This window comes from Delphinapterus leucas, chromosome 2 (assembly GCF_059928025.1).
Source record: "Delphinapterus leucas isolate spDelLeu-1000000601 "Yukka" chromosome 2, BTC_Dleu_Yukka2, whole genome shotgun sequence".
NCBI lineage: Eukaryota > Metazoa > Chordata > Mammalia > Artiodactyla > Monodontidae > Delphinapterus > Delphinapterus leucas.
The window spans coordinates 47,719,201-47,741,474 of NC_143130.1; the positions used below are offsets into that span (position 1 = coordinate 47,719,201).

The following is a 22,274-nucleotide window of genomic DNA, read 5'->3' on the forward strand; positions in this document are numbered from 1 at the left end:
AATTCACTCTCAACGACAAGTCTGAAAATCTCTAGACCAGAATTTCCTTTTATGTATTCATAAATCTTTCCATTCAGTATTTCTCAAAAAGTCTAGTTTTAAGCTTTACTTTGAGGAGCAAGGCCAAACATGCACTGGTTTCATAGATAACCCGTTTGTTTGCTTACTAATTAATTTACTTATGCCACGTCTTTAGATTTGCTCTGGAGAAGCATTAAGTGTTGTTCAATAAGTACATTGTGTCTCATTCTAGAACATAGCAGTTAAGTTTGCTCATCTGACAAGTAAACACAATTACAAATCATGCCTAAAATTTGGTACATCCTGTGATTTTGTTTGGAAGCTGATGTTTAAAACCATTGGAATTTTTGGTTTAGTTTTTGCTTTGTTTTATTTTTGCTTTGTTCATAGTTTCTTAATACATATGATGAGTTTCTGCATATGTATAACCATGTGAGTCTGTACATCAGAATCCAGTGCTCTAGGATTATGTAATTGAATTGTCATTGAATCAGTTGCTCTGGGGTATGTCTTAAAACTACATCCTCTCTCAAGACCCTTCAGCATGAATTTTCACGTATACACTAGAATCTTCGCTTTAATACATAGAGCCTCAATCTCAACCTTCACATATTTTGAGAATATGTACAGCAGTTTTCATCTGACAAGTTAATTTTAAAAATATAAAAATTTAAATTTGCTTTCATATAAATTATTTATTCATTTATTTATTGATTTATCAATCATACCCTCTTGCCCCAGTTGCAAGTAAGACTTGAGCAGAATGCAACATATTAGAACATATAAGACAAGGCAAAAATAGATGTACAAATACAATTTTAAAAAGCCAGAAAACATAAATACTTGGGAACCAGTATACAATAGAGATGGTATATACTGTGTGTAGGCACTTAGCTTAGACAGATTCCTGGGGGTCAGGCAAAAATGAAAAATGTGTTGTATATGTTGTATTATATAACTTTCATTATCAAAGGAAGTACACACATTTGCATGGAGGGGTGGACCTTCTCTTGGCATTGGCTTTCAGGTAAAATTTATTATTTAGATTCTTATATATAAGACATTTGATAACACAGCAGATGGAATTTTAAAATATAACTTTCTAAATATTTAGAAACTTTCTCAAAAGAATTTTTCTTATATGCATCTATTTAAAAATCTGTGATGATGGTGGTGGTAGGGATGGGGGAAGCGTAGTGGTGAGCATTGACTTTATTCAGAGGAATTATTGCTATAGAAATCTAAGGAAATATAGAACATTCATGGCATTTCCTGAGGCTAACTTGTGTTCCATGATATGCTAGTACTATGAGAAGCCCATTGACAAGCATTTAACATGTCTGAGAAACTGTGTGTTTACACCTTCTAGAATACATATGAACCTTAAGTTAAACGAGAAATCCTGGAACAGAGAAACTTGATTGATTTTGCTTTACCTACTGTCTTCCAAACTCTCTTGTTGATGAAGCATTTTTTCATTTGTTTATTTTTACTAGGATTATTCTTTTTATCGGTATTATTTATTTTATTAAGATATTATGATTATAGATTTTTTAAGAGCCTAGAGTGATGCATAATGAACACTTCCAACTTCAAGAATGCCTAAATCTTGTCAGAAACAACCACTGGTAGTTGCAAATACAAAATGCAAAAGTGAAATGTGAATTTTCATGGTTGAATTTTCTGAGGAGTTCCTGAATGTCATGTAATTGATTAAAGTGTAAAACATATATTTTAGGAACCAGACCCATCAACCGTTTAACAGATAATCTCTTGAGAAAATTCAGAAGTTGATTTGTACTTTTTTCCAAAAGGAAGGTCACTCCGTAGCCCAGTCATGGAGAGTCATGAGGGTACCTTTAGGAAAGACACAGCTTTTCTCAGAAGCGATATAAGGCTCTTCGAACACTTAGGCATATCAGTACAGCTTTAGTCTGGATTGAAAATATGACTTCACCTTTTGCTGACTGTGGAGATTCGATCATGTTTCCTAACTTGTTTGAATCTTGATGGTAGGTAAAATGGAGGTAGTACCGCCTGTCTCTCACAGGATTATCATGAGAATTCAATGAGGAAAAACTTACTTAAAAATACCTACCATGGGACCAAGAGGAGAGTGGGAGTTCTATGATTCTTAAGTCCATTCTCCTTTTTATTTGGTTAAAAATCCTGAGATTTTCCCAATAATATATGAAAGAGGTGATAGTGACCTGAAAAAAAATATGGATTACTGATTCTTTTATTTCGTCTTAATAATATTTTTTCTAATGCTCATGGTTTACAGATTCAACACAATCTGTAACAAAATATCAGCTGTGTTCTTTGCAGAAATTGACAAGTTGATCCGAAAATTCATATGGAAATTCAAGGGACCTAGAATAACCAAGACAATCTTGAAAAAGAAAAAGCTGGAGAGGTCATACTTCACGATTTCAAAACTTACTGCAGAAGCTACAGTAGTCAAGACTGTCCAGTTCTGGCAACAAAATAGACATATAGATCAATGAAATAGAATTGAGTCCAAACATAAGCCCATACATCTATGACCAATTGATCTTTTACCAGGATGCCAAGACCATCTAATGGGAAAGAATAAATATTCCTTTCAACAAGTGGTGTTTAGACAATTGGGTATACACATGTAAAAGAATGAAGTTGGGCTCCCACTTCACACCATTTACAAAAATTAACTCAAAATGAATCAAAAACCTAAATGTAGGAAATAATATTATTAAAATCTTAGAAAAAACAAACACAACATCTTTGTGACCTTGACTTAAGCAACAGGTTCTTAGATATGATCCCCAAAGTATAAGCAACAAGAGCAACAACAAAAATAAATAAACTTTACTTGATCAAAATTTAAACTTTTAGGCATCAAAGGACACTACCAAGAAAGCAGAAAGATAGCCTACAGATTGGGATAAAATATTTGCAAATGATATATCTGATAAATGTCTAGTATCCAGAATATATAAAGAAATTTTACAACTCAGAAATAAAAAGACAAATAACTCAATTAAAAATGGGCAAAGGATCTGAATAGATATTTCTCCAAAGAAAATGTTAAAATAGCCAATAAGCACATGAAAATAAGCTCATGTCATTAGCCATCAAACAAGTGTTGGAAAGGATATGGAGAAATTGGTACCCTCATACATTCTGAGTGGGAATGTAAAATGATGTAGCCCCTTTGAAAGGAAGCCTGACTAAAGAAAATCTGGTTAAACATAGTTACCATTTGACTCAGCAATTCCATTTTTAATATCCAAGAGAAATGGAAAGATGTAAAAACTTGAACATACTGTTCTTAGAAGTATTATTTATAATAACAAAAAGAAGAAACATCTAAAATGTTTATCAAATGGTGAATGGAAAAACAAAATACACTATATCCGTACAATAGAATATTTTTCAGCTGTAAGAAGACATGAAGTACTGATAACATGCTACAGCATGTATGAACCTTGAAAACATGTTAAGTGAAAGAAGTCAGTCACAAAAATTACATACTCTATGATTTCATGTATATGAAATGTCTAGAAGAGGTAAATCTATAGAGCAAGAAAGTAGATTAACGTTTGTCTATGATCAGGTATTGGGAGAGGGGGTGCTTAGGAGTGATTGTGAATGGGTATGGGATTTCCTTTTGAGGTGATGAAAATATTCTAAAATGTATTGTGGTGGTGGTTGCACAATTCTATCAATATACTAAAAGTCATTGACATGTACACTTTCAATATGTACACTTGTTGATATGAAAATTCAATAACTTCATGTATATATATAAGTATATATATATATTTTTTTGGCTGCGTTGGGTCTTCATTGCTGCATGTGGGCTTTCTCTAGTTGCTGCGAGTGGGGACTACTCTTCATTGCAGTGCGTGGGCTTCTCACTGTGGTGGCTTCTCTTTTATTTTTTTTTACTAATTATATTTTTGTTCTTAATTTTTGAATTTTTTATTATTCCTTTTATACGACAGGTTCTTATTAGTTATCCATTTTATACATATTACTGTATATATGTCAATCCGAATCTCCCAGTTAATCACACCCCCACCCCCCCACCCCACCACTTTCTGCCCTTGGTGTCCATACCTTTGTTCTCTACATCTATGTCTCAATTTCTGCCCTGCAAACTGGTTCATCTGTACCATTTTTCTAGGTTCCACATATATGCGTTAATATACAATAGTTGTTTTTCTCTTTCTGACTTGCTTCACTCTGTCATCTCTACAAATGACCCAATTTTGTTCCCTTTCATGGCTGTGTAATATTCCATTGTATAGATATACCACATCTTCTTTATCCATTTGTCTCTTGATGGGCATTTAGGTTGCTTTCATGTCCTGGCTATTGTAAATAGTGCTGCAATGAACATTGGGGTGCGTGTATCTTTCTGAATTATGGTTTATCTGGGTATGTGCCCAGTAGTGGGATTGCTGGGTCATATGGTAATTCTATTTTTAGTTTTTTAAGAAACTTCCATACTGTTCTCCATAGTGGCTGTATCAATTTACATTCCCACCAACAGTGCAAGAGGGTTCCCTTTTCTCCACACCCTCTCCAGCATTTGTTGCTTCTAGATTTTCTGATGATGCCCATTCTAACTGGTGTGAGGTGATACCTCATTGTAGTTTTGATTTGCATTTCTCTAATAATTAGTGATGTAGAGCAGCTTTTCATGTACTTCTTGGCCATCTGTATGTCTTCTTTGGAGAAATGTCTATTTAGGTCTTCTGCCCATTTTTGGATTGAGTTGTTTGTTTTTTTTAATATTGAGCTGCATGAGCTGTTTATATATTTTGGAGATTAACCCTTTGTCTGTTGATTCATTTGCAAATATTTTCTTCCATTCTGAGGGCTGTCTTTTCATCTTGTTTGTAGTTTCCTTTGCTGTGCAAAGGTTTGTAAGTTTCATTAGGTCACATTTGTTTATTTTTGTTTTTATTTCCATTACTCTAGGAGGTGGGTCAAAAAAGATCTTGCTGTGATTTATGTCAAAGAGTGTTTTTCCTATGTTTTCCTCTAAGAGTTTTATAGTATCTGGTCTTACACTTGGGTCTCTAATCCATTTTGAGTTTATTTTTGTGTATGGTGTTAGGAAGTGTTCTAATTTCCTTCTTTTACATGTAGCTGTCCAGTTTTCCCAGCACCACTTATTGAAGAGACTGTCTTTTCTCCATTGTATATCCTTGCCTCATTTGTCATAGATTAGTTGACCATAGGTGTGTGGGTTTATCTCTGGGCTTTCTATCTTGTTCCATTGATCTATATTTCTGCTTTTGTGCCAGTACCATATTGTCTTGATTACTGTAACTTTGTAGTACAGTCTGAAGTCAGGGAGTCTGGTTCCTCCAGCTCCATTTTTTTCCCTCAAGACTGCTTTGGCTCTTTGGGGTCTTTTATGACTCCATACAAATTTTAAGATTTTTTGTTCTAGTTCTGTAAAAATACCATTGGTAATTTGATAGGGATTGCATTGAATCTGTAGATAGCTTTGGATAGTATAGTCATTTTCACAATATTGATTCTTCCAATCCAAGAACATGGTAAATCTCTCCATCTGTTTTTTATCATCTTTAATTTCTTTCATCAGTGTCTTATAGTTTTCTACATACAGGTCTTTTGTCTCCTTAGGTAGGTTTTTTCCTGGGTATTTTATTCTTCTTGTTGCAATGGTAAATGGGAGTGTTTCCTTAATTTCTCATTCAGATTTTTCATCATTAGTGTATAGGAATGCAAGAGATTTCTGTGAATTAATTTTGTATCCTGCAACTTTACCAAATTTCTCAATTAGCTCTAGTAGTTTTCTGGTGGCATCTTTAGGATTCTCTATGTATAGTATCATGTCATCTGTAAACAGTGGCAGTTTTACTTCATCTTTTCCAGTTTGTATTCCTTTTATTTCTTTTCTTCTCTGATTGCTGTGGCTAGGACTTCCAAAGCTATGTTGACTAATATAGGGAGAGTGGATATGCTTGTCTTGTTCCTGATCTTAGAGGAAATGCTTTCAGTTTTTCACCATTGAAAATGATGTTTGCTGTGGGTTTGTCTTATATGGCCTTTATTATGTTGAGGTACGTTCCCTCTTTGCCCACTTTCTGGAGAGTTTTTATCATAAATTAGTGTTGAATTTTGTCAAAAGCTTTTTCTGCATCTACTGAGATGATCATATGGTTTTTATTTTTTAATTTGTTAATATGGTGTATCACATTGATTGCTTTGTGAATATTGAAGAATCCTTGCATCCCTGGGATAAATCCCACTTGATCATGGTGTATGATCCTTTTCATGTGTTGTTGGATTCTGTTTGCTAGTAGTTTGTTGAGGATTTTTGCATCTTTATTCATCAGTGATATTGGTCTGTAATTTTCTTTTTTTGTAGTATGTTTGTCTGGTTTTGGTATCAGGGTGATGGTGGTCTCATAGAATGAGTATGGGAGTGTTGCATCCTCTGCAATTTTTTGGAAGAGTTTGAGAAGGATGGGTGTTAGCTCTTCTCTAAATGTTTGATAGAATTCACCTGTGAAGCCATCTGGTCATAGACTTTTGTTTGTTGGAAGATTTTTAATCACAGTTTCAATTTCATTACTTGTGATTGGCCTGTTCATATTTTGTATTTCTTCCTGGTTCAACCTTGGAAGGTTATACCTTTCTACGAATTTGTCCATTTCTTCCAGGTTGTCCATTTTATCGGCATAGAGTTGCTTGTAGTAGTCTCTTAGGATGCTTTGTATTTCTGCGATGTCTTTTGTAACTTCTTCTCCTTCTCATTTCTAATTTTATTGATTTGAGCCTTCTCCCTCTTTTTCTTGGTGAGTCTGGCTAACAGTTTATCGATTTTGTTTATCTTCTCAAAGAACCAGCTTTTAGTTTTATTGATCTTTGCTATTGTTTTCTTTCTTTCTATTTCATTTATTTCTGCTCTGATCTTTATGATTTCTTTCCTTCTATTAACTTTGGGTTTTGTTTGTTCCTCTTTCTCTAGTTCCTTTAGTGTAAGGTTAGATTGCTTATTTGAAATGTTTGTTGTTTCTTTAGGTAGGATTGTATTGCTATAAACTTCCCTCTTAGAACTGCTTTGGTTGCATCCCATAGGTTTTGGATCATCGTGTTTTCATTCTTATTTGTCTCTAGGTATTTTTTGATTTCCTCTTTGTTTTCTTCAGTGATCTCTTGGTTATTTAGTAATGCATTATTTAGCCTCCATGTGTTTTTGTTCTTTTACATTTTTTTCCCTGTAATTGATTTCTAATCTCATAGCATTGTGGTCAGAAAAGATGCTTGATATGATTTCAATTTTCTTAAATTTATTGAGGCTTGATGTGTGGCCCAAGATGGGATCTATCCTGGAGAATGTTCCGTGTGCACTTAAGAAGAGAGTGTAATCTGTTGTTTTTGGATGGAATATCCTATAAATATCTATTAAATCTATCTGGTCTATTGTGTCATTTAAAGCTTGTGTTTCCTTATAAATTTTCTGTTTGGATGATCTGTCCATTGGTGTAAGTGAGGTGTTAAAGTCCACTATTATTGTGTTACTGTCAATTTCCTCTTTTGTAGCTTTTAGCAGTTGCCTTATGTATTGAGGTGCTCCTATGTTGGGTGCATATATATTTATAATTGTTATATCTTCTTCTCGGATTGATCCCTTCATCATTATGTAGTGTCCTTCCTTGTCTCTTGTAACATTCTTTAAAGTCTATTTTATCTGATATGACTATTGCTGCTCCAGCTTTCTTTTGATTTCCATTTTCATGGAATATCTTTTTCCATCCCCTCACTTTGAGTCTGTATGTGTCCCTAGGTGTGAAGTGGGTCTCTTGCAGACAGCATATATATGGATCTTCTTTTTGTATCCATTCAGCAAGCCTGTGTCTTTTGGTTGGAGCATTTAATCCATTCACATTTAAGGTAATTATCGATATGTATGTTCCTATTACCATTTTCTTAATTGTTATGAGTTTGTTTTTGTAGGTCCTTTTCTTCTCTTGTGTTTTCCTCTTAGAGAAGTTCCTTTAGCATTTGTTGTAGAGCTGGTTTGGTGGTGCTGAATTCTCTTAGCTTTTGCTTGTCTGTAAAACTTTTGATTTCTCCATCGAATCTGAATGAGATCCTTGCTGGGTAGTGTAATCTTGGTTGTCAGTTCTTCCCTTTCATCACTTAAATATCTCATGCCACCGCCTTCTGGCTTGTAGAGTTTCTGCTGAAAAATCAGGTGTTAACCTTATGGGAGTTCCCTTGTATGTTATTTGTCGTTTTTCTGCTGCTTTCAATAATTTTTCTTTGTCTTTAATTTTGGCAATTTGATTACTATGTGTCTCAGCATGTTTCTCCTTGGGTTTATCCTGTATGGGACTCTCTGCACTTCCTGGACTTGGGTGGCTATTTCCTTTCCCATGTTAGGGAATTTTTCGACTATAATCTCTTCAAATATTTTCTCGGGTCCTTTCTCTCTCTCTTCTCCTTCTGGGACCTCTATAATGCAAATGTTGTTGTGTTTAATGTTCTCAGAGGTCTCTTAGGCTGTCTTCATTTCTTTTCATCCTTTTTTCTTTATTCTGTTCTGCAGCAGTGAATTCCACCATTCTGTCTTCCAGGTCACTTATCCATTCTTCTGCCTCAGTTAGTCTGCTATTGATTCCTTCGAGTGTATGTTTAATTTCAGTTATTGTATTTTTCATCTCTGTGTGTTTGTTCTTTAATTCTTCTAGGTTTTTGTTCTTTAATTTTTCTAGGTTTTTGTTCTTTAATTCTTCTAGGTCTTTGTTAAACATTTCTTTCATCTACTTGATCTTTACCTCCATTCTTTTTCTGAGGTCCTGGATCATCTTCACTATTATTTTTCTGAATTCTTTTTCTGGAATGTTGCCTATCTCCACTTCATTTAGTTGTTTTTCTTGGGTTTTATATTGTTCCTTCATCTGGTACATAGCCCTCTGCCTTTTCATCTTGTCTATCTTTCTGTGGATGTGGTTTTTGTTCCACAGGCTGCAGGATTGTAGTTTCTCTTGCTCCTGCTCTCTGCCCTCTGGTGGATGAGGCTATCTAAGAGGCTTGTGTAAGTTTTCTGATGGGAAGGATTGGTGGTGGGTAGAGCTGGCTCTTGCTCTGGTGGGCAGAGCTCAGTAAAACTTAATCTGCTTTTCTGTTGATGGGTAGGGCTGGGTTCCTTCCCGTTTGGTTTTTTGGCCTGAGGCGACCCAACACTGGAGCCTACCTGGCTCTTTGTGGGGCTAATTGTGGACTCTGGAAGTGCTCACGCTAAGGAGTACTTCCCAGAACTTCTGCTGCCAGTGTCCTTGTCCTAACAGTGAGCAACAGCCACCCCCTGCCTCTGTAGGAGACTCTCCAACACAAGCAGGTAGGTCTGGTTCAGTCTCCTATGGGGTCACTGCTCCTTCCCCTGGGTCCTGATGCGCACACTACTTCGTGTGAGCCCTCCAAGAGTCGAGTCTCTGTTTCCGCCAGTCCTGTCAAAGTTCTGCAATCAAATCCCACTAGCCTTCAAAGTCTGATTCTCTAGGAATTTCTCCTCCCATTGCCGGACCCCCAGATTGGGAAACCTGACGTGAGGCTCAGAACCTTCATTCCAGTGGGTGGACTTCTGTGGTATAAGTGTTCTCTAGTTTGTGAGTCACCCACACAGCCATTATGGGATTTGATTTTATTGTGATTGCGTCCCTCTTACCATCTCATTGTGGCGTCTCCTTTGTCTTTGGATGTGGGATATCATTTTTGGTCAGTTCCAGTGTCTTCCTGTTGATGATTGTTCAGCAGTTAGTTGTGATTCCAGTGCTCTCACAAGAGGGAGTGAGAGCACATCCTTCTACTCCACCATCTTCAACCAAATCCCCATGGTGGCTTCTCTCGTTATGGAGCATGGGCTCTACACACCTGGGCTTCAGTAGTTGCAGCACGTGTGCTCAGTAGTCATGACGTGCAGTCTCTAGGGCATGCAGCCTCCAGTAGTTGTGGCTTGTGAGCTCTAGAGTGCAGGCTCAGTATTTGTGGTGCACGGGCTTAGTTGCTCTGCGACATGTGGGATCTTTCTGGACCAGTGATTGAACCCATGTCCCCTGCATCGGTAGGCAGATTCTTAACAACTGCACCACCAGGGAAGTCCCCACTTTATGTATATTTGTATGTAAGTATTTATGAAAAGCTCATGTTCATCTTTGATGCAATGGGCTATGTAGTTTGGGAAGGAGATTGGAGGATCACATCTCAGGTAATGGGGAGACCTGCATTGTTTCTAAACATAATTTTTCATGGGCTTAGTTTGATACTAAGCAGGTCACTTCTCTCTTTTATGCCTCATTTATTCAACAAATGTGCAGAATTAGAGGGTTGGACTAGATCACAAGTTTTATTTCCTCAAGAATCTTCACTGCTAATTTTGTAGCTCACAGTGTACTGGATGTGTTTCCATCTCCTGCCTTGATTTTCCAGTAGATCTCTGAAGTGAGTTAGAGATAGAGACAGACATTGCCTCAGCAAAATGTATTTGGCTTTCCTTGCCATGTGCTTTGTCATCCCTGACACTCAAGTGGTTTTATGTAACTATGTGCTGACTTTGTCATTATACCAAAATAGATCCTGTATCATTGTGTCAGAAACACTGCTCTGCGCCCAAGCCTTACTGCAAGCTCACATCAAGCTCACAAGATGCTCCGGTTTCTACTTCTGGTCTTATCATCTTCTTCAACTTCTACATTTTGGAAATAGGGGAAGGGTCACCCGTTTCCTCCCTCTTGGCCCTTGAAAGGCTGCCTTACTCTGGAAGTTCCAGTCCAAGGCACATCATGATTCATCTCTGTCTTTTATCCCACACAGAAAAGGGCTACTTTGCTCTAGACTCGTGTTCCATTTGCTCACACCTATTTCCTGCCAAAGTAACTATTTCTTCCAAAGAAAATAAAAGATGTCTGAGCCATTCATTAATTTCTGCATGTGGAATGAATGAGGAATTGATGTGAGGAGCCCAGCAGTAATGAGGTGATGGCCAAGATGGGATGGGATGAACCAAAAGCAATTCCTTGCAATGAACAATTAATTATTAAAAATTGGAGTCCAAGTACATTATATTACTAAATCAATCAGCTGCAGCTTAGAGTTTGATTAAAATTAGTGAGTTTAAAGCCAATTTATTAGAAATAGATTACTATTTTCCATTTAAAGCATATATTTTTTTTTGTTTGTTTTTTCTTTTGCGGTACGCATGCCTCTCACTGCTGTGGCCTCTCCCATTGCCGAGCACAGGCTCCGGACACGCAGGCTCAGCGGCCATGGCTCACGGGCCTAGCCGCTCTGTGGCATGTGGGATCTTCCTGGACCGGGGCACAAACCCATGTCCCCTGCATCGGCAGGCGGACTCTCAACCACTGTGCCACCCGGGAAGCCCTAAAGTATATATGTTTCTTGCTCTAGAATTATGATTTGAGCAATCATATCCTCTCCAGATGATAAATATCTAACCATTGGTAGATTATTTATGGAAAATTTATTTGTACGCATGGCTGTACCTATCCTTTTCATTTCCAAAAGTGCAGAATAGATTGCCTGGATAGACAATCTATTAGTAGGAGGGATACACAAGCATATGATGGTTGTTTTCCCCCCAAATAGTCTTTCCTTTGTATCCCCTTCTCCCTGCTGCACTCTCTCTATCAAAAAAGAGCAGACATATTTGTAAGGAAAACATGTCTTTCTTCAAAGGTTTGAAGATCAGATGTCCTGAAATGAATAAACAATGACTAAATAGTTATTTTGTATTTGGCTAATAAACAATATTCTTTGAGGAAAAGAAGGAAGACAAATTGGTATATGAGAGTTTGAGAACTATATATGTGGTTCAGCAGAAGACTTGTACCTGAAAAATATTTGGAGTCAGAATAGTTCTGACTCTTGCTGATAATTTATTCTCTTGGCCTTGCATCCATCTTTCTCTGTCTTTCCCCCACCCTTGCCTAGTTTCTCTTTTGATTTAGTACCCTTGTGAAGAGTGCCTTTCTCTTTTATATTCATTTTAATCCACACCATATACCAAACATAGCTGTCAGAACAGGGATTGTGTGGAAGCAAAAAGCAGTGTTTATATGCAAGTAACTGCAGTAAATATGCCATTTTGGCATGAAAACAGCAAAAGAGACAATGTCAATGGTTTCTGGAAATTACCTCCATTCTTTCCTGAAATAGAGCTTTGCTATTCTACAAGGAGCCAAGGTCAAAACTTTCCTATTCTAAAATCTTAAAGGAGTGACTTTGAGAATCTTACATATTCGCACACAGGGCTTATTTTCAGGCTTACATTTTACATGTTTACAAATGCAATATTTAATTTTAGACAGCATTTAGAATAGTATAGATTTGTTTGAGTCCTCCAAAGGACTTAAGCATGAAGATGTTAGTCCTCACTAAAAAATGTGAGCTCCCTGAAGGCAGGGATTTTTGCTTGTTTTGGTCACACTGGTGTTTCCTGTGCCCAGAGTAATGCTTGACACATAGCAGGCACTAAATAAATATTTCTTAAATGAAAAGAGCAGGTTAAGGCATGAGTCCCGGGGGAAAATCCTAAGATATTTATTTTAGAGTCTCTTGGCAATGAGTTCTAATTGGTTCCCTTTGATGCAAAACCCTTCCTTTCAGGAGGTGAGTTTTTGAACAGGTAATAAAATTTCCACTGAAAATTAGGAAATGTTTCACCAACATCTACTTCCTTTCTCAAGTTTTAAAATGCAGGTGTCTTATTTATGTATTATTTATTTATTTTTAGAGTAGCATTAAGAAAAAAAGAAGATGCAATGTGGTAATAATGTCAATTCTCCGTAAACTGATTATAGGTTTCACACACTCCATGAAAGAATTGTGTAGAAATGTACAACCTGATTCTAAAATTTATATGAAAGTCAAAGAACCCATAATAGCCAGAACAACTTTCAAAGAGAAGAACAATGTTGAAGGATTTACACTACCTCACTTCAAGACATTATAAAGAAACAGACATCAAGACTGCAGTATTGGCATATGGATAGACAGGTCTATAAAACAGAATAGAAAGCCCAGAAAAAGACCCAAACTTATATGGTCAATTGATTTTTGACAAACGTGCTATGCCAAAGCTATTTATTAAGAAAGGAAATTCTTTTCAAGAAATGATGCAGGATACCGAGTGAAGTAAGTCAGAAAGAGAAAAACAAATACTGTATGCTAACACATATATATGGAACCTAAAAAAAAAAAAAAGGTTCTGAAGAACCTAGGGGCAGGACAGGAATAAAGACACAGACGTAGAGAATGGACTTGAGGACATGGGGAAGGGGAAGCTGGTATGAAGTTAGAGAGTGGCATGGACATATATACACTACCAAATGTAAAATAGCCAGTGGGAAGCAGCCACATAGCACAGGGAGATCAGCTCTGTGCTTTGTGTCTACGAGGGAAAGGATAGGGAGGGTGGGAGGGAGGAAATATGGGGATATATGTTTATGTATAGCTGATTCACTTTGTTATAAAGCAGAAACTAACACACCATTGTAAAGCAATTATACTCCAATAAAGATGTTAAAGAAAAAAAAGAAATGTTGCAGGAATAACTGGATCTCCATGTGGAAAAGAGAAAATGTTTGATCTCTACTTCACAACATATACAAAAAATAAATTTAGATGACTCACAGACCTAAACATAAAAGCTAAAACTCTAAATTTTCTAGAAGAAAAAAAATGAAAAGAATAATCTTTGTGACCTTGCGGTAGACAAAAATTCTTAGGACACAGAAAGCATCAACCATACAAGAAAAAGTAGAATTTGGATTTCATCAAAACTAAACATTTGGTAGTGTATATATGTCCATGCCACTCTCTCTACTTTGTCCCAGGTTACCCTTCCCCGTCCCCGTGTCCTTAAGTTCATTCTCTAGTAGGTCCAAATGTAAAACCAATAGCTAGTGGGAAGCGGCCGCATAGCACAGGGAGATCAGCTTGGTGCTTTGTTGACCACCTAGAGGGGTGGGATAGGGAAGGTGGGAGGGAGGGAGACGCAAGAGGGAAGAGATATGGGAACATATGTGTATGTATAACTGATTCACTTTGTTATAAGGCAGAAACTAACACACCATTGTAAAGCAATTATACTCCAATAAAGATGTTAAAAAAACAAACAAACATTTTTCTCTGTGAAACACAGTTAAAGAGAATGAAAAGACAATTCATAGAGTGGGAGAAAATGTTTGCAGATCACATATCTGACAAAGAACTTGTAGCCAGAATATATAAAGAATTCCTACAGTTCAACAATAAAAAGATAGAAAACCTAATTAAAAACGGGCAAAAGACTTGAACACTTTACAAAAATTGGCCATCAAGCACAAGAAAAAGAGCTCGTATCAGTGTCATCAGGGAAATGCAATTTAAAACCTTATGAGACAGACGTAGAGAACAAACATATGGATACAAAGGGGCAAGCAGGAGTGGGGTGGTGGGATGAATTGGGAGATTGGGATTGACATATATACACTATTGATACTATGTATAAAATAGATAACTACTTAGAACCTACTGTATAGCACGGGGAACTCTACTCAATGTTCTTTGGTGACCTAAATGGGAAGGAAATCCAAAAAAGAGGGACTATATGTATATGTACAGCTGATTCACTTTGCTGTACAGTAGAAACTAACACAACATTGCAAAGCAACTATACTCCAATAAAAATTAATTAAAAAAACAACCCTATGAGGCAGGTAGGGGAGGGGTGGGGGTTGTGTGGAGGGGTGCAAAATGGGTAAAGGGGGTCAAAATGTATAAAATTCAAGTTATAAAATAAATGTCATGGGATATAATGTACGGCATGGTCACTATAATTAATAATACCATATTGTATATCAGAAAGCCAGGAGAGTACATCTTAAAAGTTCTCATCACATGCACACAACTTTGTAACTATGTGTGGTGATGAATGTTGATTAGATTTATTGTGCCGACCACTTGTCAATATCTAATCATTTATGTTGTACACCTGAAAATAATATGATGTTATATGTCAAGTCTATCTCAACCCTCCCCTCCCCACTGTGGTATAGCACTACATACCCACTAGAAAATTTAAAATTAAAATGACCGACAGTATGAAGTGTTGGTGAGGATGTGAAGCCACTAGGCCTCTACTGCCGGTGGGACTTTAAAATGGTACAAAGTACACTTTGTAATACTGTTTGGGAAATTATTATCTAGTTTAAGATATATCTACACTACAATCCAGGTAATTTTCCCAAAAGAAACAAAGATGGGTGTCCATGAAAAGAATATTCAGAGCAGCATTATTCATAATAGCATCCAAACGGAAACAACCAAAATGCCCATCCACAAGAGAATGGATGAAAAATTGTGGTATAATAATTTAATGAAAGCTGCTTTATGATATGCAAACCAATACAGAGGAACCTCAAAAACAATATGCCAAGTAAAAGAAGCCAGACACAAAACAGTACATACGGTTTAGTTCCGTTTATGAAATTCTAGAACAGAAAAACTACATTATGAAGAAAGGCTTTTTCAATGTTAGGATTCATGCCTTTCTCCAATTCTGAAAAACTCTCAGAAGTTTTCTCTCCAAATATTGTCTTTCTCTCCCTTTACTCTGACCTTTTGGCGTTCCTATTGGGCACATACTTGCTTAAGTTTATAAAAGGTAATAAATCTTATAGCCTAGGCTTGGCATAGACTTGGTCCACTCCTTCAAAGAAACATCAGTTCCCAAACAAAAACAAGCTTTCAACGATACAACAAAATAATGGAGAGGTGCTGACCCCCATGCCAGATCCCCTCACTAAGCTTCCCTTTTGTTCTCATACACCACTCCATTCCAGGGCTAGCTGAGTTTTTGACAAAGAAGCTCAATATTCTATTTCTAGTTTTGGTAAGTTTGCAATTTGGACTTGAACATTGAAGTTTCTTGGTTTTATCCCCCTCTAACTAGTCCTACTCTCAAATGACAGAATAATGGCACTGCTGACATCTTCTGGCTCCTGGGACTCTCAGAACTGCCATGGGCTTGGCCACTGGTGGGTGTCCAGGCAGCCTCTCTGGCTCCCTGTCATGCAGATGGGGCCACCATGACCAAGGGCGCTGGCTACTCTTTTGCAAAAGATAGCAGACGAGTGTGCGTGCATGCATACACACACACACACACACACACACACACACAGCCAAAAAAAAATATGAGTAATTCTTAGAACCTAAAGAAATTTGTGTATTCCTAAACCCCTTTCAAATAAAAAAATGTGTGTGTGTGTGTGTGTGTGTGTGTGTGTGTGTGTGTGTCTATACAGCTTCTGTGGTCAACCTCAAATTCCAAGATTAGACTTTTTTGGGTGATTAGGTGATTATAAGTTTTAAGTGCAAATGAGAAATTGGTAGTGAATTCAGTGCAAACCACAATTTCAAAGCTAGAGAAAGAGCAGGACAATGACCTCAGTAATGACAAAGGAATATTTTCACAGTCAGCCCTCCTGGAAAGTCATCAGATTAAAACAACAAAAGGCAAGCCATGCATACAGCCCCTCTGTACCCAGCCCCCTCCACTGCTCCACTGGGGACACTGTTTAGATTTGTAAGAGCCCCTAGAAATAGAGACTTGGATAACAAGCTAATACTAAAGACTTGTAACAGCTCTCTTCCAGAGGGGGAAAAGCCCTCATAACGAGCTGTTGACTGGATGTTTATGGCTGGGAAATACTGTTACCCTATAATTTGACTTCTGAAGGCCACATTCTTCCTTGGAACAGAAGCCACAGGTCAATTATCGCGGTTGGTAAGCTTTCCTTTTGGGCGTGAGTCAGGGTCAATTTTGCATGAAAGAAGGGTTTCCCTTCTGGCACTGGCTCACACTACAGTTATGGAATCATATCATGGGGTTGCAGAAAACAATATTCTCCAGGGAGCCCCCGTGGGATCCTGTGAAATTACCTGTGGGACGCTGTGCACTGGAAACCATTTCCTACAGCAGCACCCAGCAGCTCCTCTCCACGGCTGTCTCTTTGAATTTCTCTTTCTCTTCCAAGATTTTGGGTTCTAGAATCATAAATCATCCCTTACTAAATCCATAGCTGTGATTATTTACTCATCCTTGGAATCAAGGACAACTCTGGCCCAAGTTACTTTTGCTTATATGTACCTCTCTCTACCTATAAGAATATGTCTCCCTCCTTCCCTCCCTCCTTCCTTTTCCCTACAATTATTGATAAACCTGTGATGTGAAAGACATTCTACAACGCTGTGTTACACTCACATCGTGCATTCAGAGTAATTTTCATAGTTTCTCTGATGTGATTCTCATGACTCCCCAGGAGGAGGAAGAATAATTTTCCTGGAAAGGGAATGTTACTCTTGGAGAGACCATAAGTTTGAGAGACATATGTGGAATTCAAAGCCTTCTCCCACAAGTACTACATATACAACGTGGACAGATTTTTCCATCTTTTTGAGCCTCAATTTCCACATTTGTGAGTTGCAACAGTAACACTTCCTTCATAACATTGTTTTGGAAATAGAGGAGATGCTTCAAAAAAGTGCCCTGCGCGTTGCCTGACACATATGATTACACAGTGCATTATTGTTCTTATCATCCTTTTTAAGATTAGTCTGAATTTGATTATAATGAAACCAAGCCTCAGAGAGAGGAAGTAACAAGTGGCAGAGCCAGCACTTTATCTATGGCCTTTGGACCGCCCCAGTCATCATTCATTGTCCCTCCTTATATGGGATGAGCAATGCTGCCCTCTCCTATAAGGATGGTCAGGCAGTGCTGGTGTCCCCATTGTGTCCTTTCTTCAAAACGCCTTCATGAAGAGACGCTTTTCTTTGTGTGTTATGAATACGAAGGTAATTCACTTTTTGGGTCTGTGTCTTCTTCTCCAAGGCTTTTGTGACTTAAGGTGCATGAAAATGTTTTCAGTCTCCGGAGAAAACACTGGGAATATGGTGGTTCTATAGGTGGTGAGAGAACCCACAGGACAGAAGAGCCCTGCCACTGTGGGTTATCATTCTCAGGGAGGTGGGCCATGCCCCATGCTGTCTGAACAAGCAGGTTGATGAAGGACTCAGGTTTATATATACTCTCTACTGCCTCCTCTTCCTCACTTGCTTGAGGTGTATCAAAGAGATTTTACCTGGAATACCAACACTGTGGTGTTCAAAGTAACTGTACATATTTTCTCTCCTGAACAGAAGTCAGATAAATAACAAAAATGATTTATTGCAGGCTTTCTGCTTCAACGGTAACAACAAATAGAAGGTAACTTCAAAGCAAAGCTGGAAACTTTATACTGCATGGTTTGAAGTTGCTCCTTTGAAATTCTGCATTCAGAAGGATGGCCGGTAGTTTTCAACACTAATGATACCTACTGCATGCTAGGGCCATTTCTACCTGTGGTGTATCTACTTCAGATATCGTGTGGGAGGCAAGAAAATATCCTGTGTATTTGAAAATTCTAGAATTACCCACTGCTTGAACTAAGTTTGATGTCCTTGCAATCAAAAAGAAAATCCCCGGGTATATTACTTTAGCACAAAAAAACGCAGAAAAACTGCTTTGGGGTCTGCCTCTTTCATACCTGGCTGTAATTTGAAAGCTCACCCAATTACAGTCCTTGAGTTAGGTCATGAGGGTTTTATTTTACTCTACCTCTCCCTCTGCTCCCTTACCTTTCACACTCCCAATACGCTCTCTAGCAACTTCTTTTGACTTCCTGAAACCTGTGTTAGGAAAAGGGTATTAGAGCAGTACTGAGAACTCCATACTGTTTCAAAAAGTAATTTTTCAGGATGGCTTAGAAATTTCTAGAAAAAAAATTACATGGGGGTACATTTGGGATTTTGGATGAATCATTTCTTCCATCTTTGTAACCCTGGAAAAAAGAGTTGGAGTTTCAGTTTAGTGAAGAGATAAAGAATTGAAGAAAGAAAATTACATGGGGGTACATTTGGGATTTTGGATGAATCACTTCTTCCATCTTTGTAACCCTGGAAGAAAGACTTGGAGTTTCAGTTTAGTGAAAAGATAAAGCACTGAAGACATGGAAATCATAATGCATCCTCATAAACATACTGTCATATTGACCATGAGTACTAAGCCAAACAAATGGGACATTTTGAGTAATATTAAATTTTTTTTCTTGTGCCAAATAATATGAGAAGAGTAATTGAGAGGACTTTGCTGAAATTCTCAGTCACTAACAAACTGCATTTATAGAAAAACATATTTACCTGTTAAAACTTTTCTTACATATTTCTTTGGATGATCTGAATAGTACTATAAAAGGCCAACTGAATAGTACTATAAAAATCAGTCAAGAAAACAGAAGAAAATATCATATATTAGTGTGAACATAGTCATTATCATGTGGAGAATTCCCTCCAAGCTTCTTGGCAGCTCAGTGGGGAAGGCATTGTTCTCAACTTATAGATGAGAAAAATGATAGACAGAAAGGAACATAAAAATGCCGGTATTTATTTCTTTGTAAGTGGCAGGCTATAGAAGCAAGTTTACATCTGATTTCAGAGTTCAAGCTAATGGCCACTACACTAAATGTACCACTTCCTCAGGTCAAGACTTTTTTCTGATAAGAAATAGTAAAGCAAAATTCTCACTTGTCCAGGGCTGTAAAAAAGGCCAATGTCCCAGCTTAGCAGTTAGACAGGAAGAATTCTGTCTTACCTCAGTCTTTTTGTTCTATTCAATCCTTCAGCTAATTGGTGAGGCCCACCCACATTGGGGAGGGCAGCCTGTTTTACACAGTCTACTGACTCAAATGTCATTCTCATCCAGAAACGCCCTCACAGCACATCTAGAATAATGTTTCACAAATGTCTGGGCACCTGATAGCTCAGTCAAGTTGACCTCTAAAATTAACCGTCAGAAGTGAATGTTATGGACTGAATGTTTCTGCTCTCTACCCCCTCAATTCATATGTTGAAGTCCTGGCCCCCAAACTGATGGTATTAGAGATGGAGCCATTGAGAAGTACTTAGGTTTAGATGAGGTCATGAGAGTAGAGCTCTCATGGTGGGATTTTTGCACTTATAAGAAGAGACATGAGGGCATTCTCTCTCTCTCTCTCTCTCTCTCTCTCTCTCTCTCTCTCTCTCTCTCAGCCACTTGAGAACACAGTGAGAAGGTGGCCATCTGTAAGCCAAGAAGAGGGCCTTCACCAGAACTGGATGGTGCTGGCACCCTGATGGATTTCCAGCCTCCACAACTCTGAGAAAATCAATTTCTGATGTTCAAGCCACCCAGCCTGGGGCAGTTTGTTATGGCAGCCTGACCTAAAACACTGTATCAGTTAGGAATACATTTAGCTGCAAGGTGTAGAAAACCTGACCATGGGTCAAATAATCAAATGGGTTAATGCTTCTCATGTTGCAAGGATTCTGGAGTGAGGTGGCAGCCCAGGACTCAAGAATGAATGCCAACCACCGCCCCCATCCCAGGAATGCCTCCTTGAATTTTATTGGCAATACCCAAGTTACCTGAACAGCCTTACCTGCAAAAGAGGCTGGGATTTGAATATTTTGCTTTATAACTTCTAGAAAAGGGGAATTTGGATATGTCTTAAGCGAGGTAACATATAACATCTGCCACAATATCAGTGAAAGAATTGGAACAAGAAGAGATAAACAAAATCTAAAATATTTAGGTTTAAATTAAAAAGGGACATTGATTTTATTTTTACTCCTTCCTTGCTTGATATTTGATTAGGAGAGGGTAGACTGTGAGGTAAGATTCATTTGGTCAGTTATGTCCTTTCTAACAGATACTAAATTAATTGATAAACCTTTAATGAATACTTAATATCTTTATGTACCAAATCCAGTGCCTTCTATAAGATGCTCATAGCCATTCTCTTCGGCCATTTGTCTTCAATGAACAAAACCCCTTTATTCCAGTATATTTGTCAGAATATAAATTGTATTCAACTAGATTCAAAGGCTAGCTATGTTCAGTGTAGGCTAGATTTAAAAAGTGATTCTTTCATGCTACAGCCCCCGGTTTACTTTCTAAATCTAGCTCTTTCCACCAGGCCCTGTCCCTCTCCACCCAATTATCTTAAACAGAAGAAATTCTTGAAATACTTTAAAAAATTTATTGAAGTATAGCTAATTTACAATGTTGTGTTAGTTTCTGGTGTACAACAAAGTGATTTAGGTATAATCATATATGTAATATGTATTTTTTTTCCATTATGGTTTATTACAGGATATTGAATATAGTTCCCTGTGTTATACAGTAGGACCTTGTTGTTTATTCATTCTATATATAATAGTTTGCATCTGCTAATTCCAAATTCTTAATTCTTAATAAGGAAATTCTTAATTTTATCCACGTTCTATCCTCACCCTGGGATAGACCGACCTTGACCATAAGGTCCCTACTGTTCTTCCCCAGCTTCTGCTAGTTCAGGTTGAAACACACCTAGTGTGGATTGTTCACAGACAATAAACCCCAGGCTTCTGTTCCCATTTCTCCAAAGCGTTCATCAAAATTAGCCCATCTGTTTGAACAGCTCTCCAAATCTCTTCTCACAGGGACTCTGCTCTGTCTTCTATTCAAGTTAATCCTGGGAATTTCCCTGCTCTCTAACTTGTAGGTTCCCATGTGTTTCATTTTCACCCTGTTTAACTTAAAGTCAACACCCTGACACCCCGCCCCCAGCTCACTCCTTTCAAATTTACACTACATGCAGGTCCATCTGCTTGGGGAAAGTTTGGCAGGTGGGTGGGTGGCAGTGGTAAGCGAACTTTTGGAGGAAGTCTGCAATGCAGCCTTTTTTTTTTTTTTTTTTTCTAGTTTTTATTGGAGTATTGTTGATTTACTGTTGAGTTAGTTTCTGCTGTACAGCGAAGTGAATCAGTTACACATATACATATAACCACTCTTTTTTAGATTCTTTTCCATATAAGTCATTACAGAGCATTGAGTGGAGCTCCCTGTGCTGTGCAGCAGGTCCTTATTAGTTGCCTATTTTATGTATAGTAGTGCGTACACATCAGTCCCAATCTTCTAGCCTTCGCACTTTGACATAACCACGGCAAGTCCTGAAAGTGAAACAGATGGACAGCTCCATTTTGTAAAAAACAACTTTTTTTTATGCTTGCCAGTGATTATTAACTGGGGGCCAAATGTTTGCCAACAAGCCCTTTCGTAGCTCTGGCTTCGTGTTGTGTCAGCCCATGAATTCAGATGCTGGTAC

The 22,274-nt window shown here is 37.7% G+C and overlaps 1 long non-coding RNA gene across 1 annotated transcript in view; it reads left to right on the forward strand.

Annotated features, from left to right (window-relative positions):
• Positions 1 to 22,274, forward strand: part of LOC149750015 (uncharacterized) — a 72,011-nt gene that overhangs the window by 41,384 nt on the left and 8,353 nt on the right. The gene's annotated exons all lie outside the window — the stretch shown is intronic.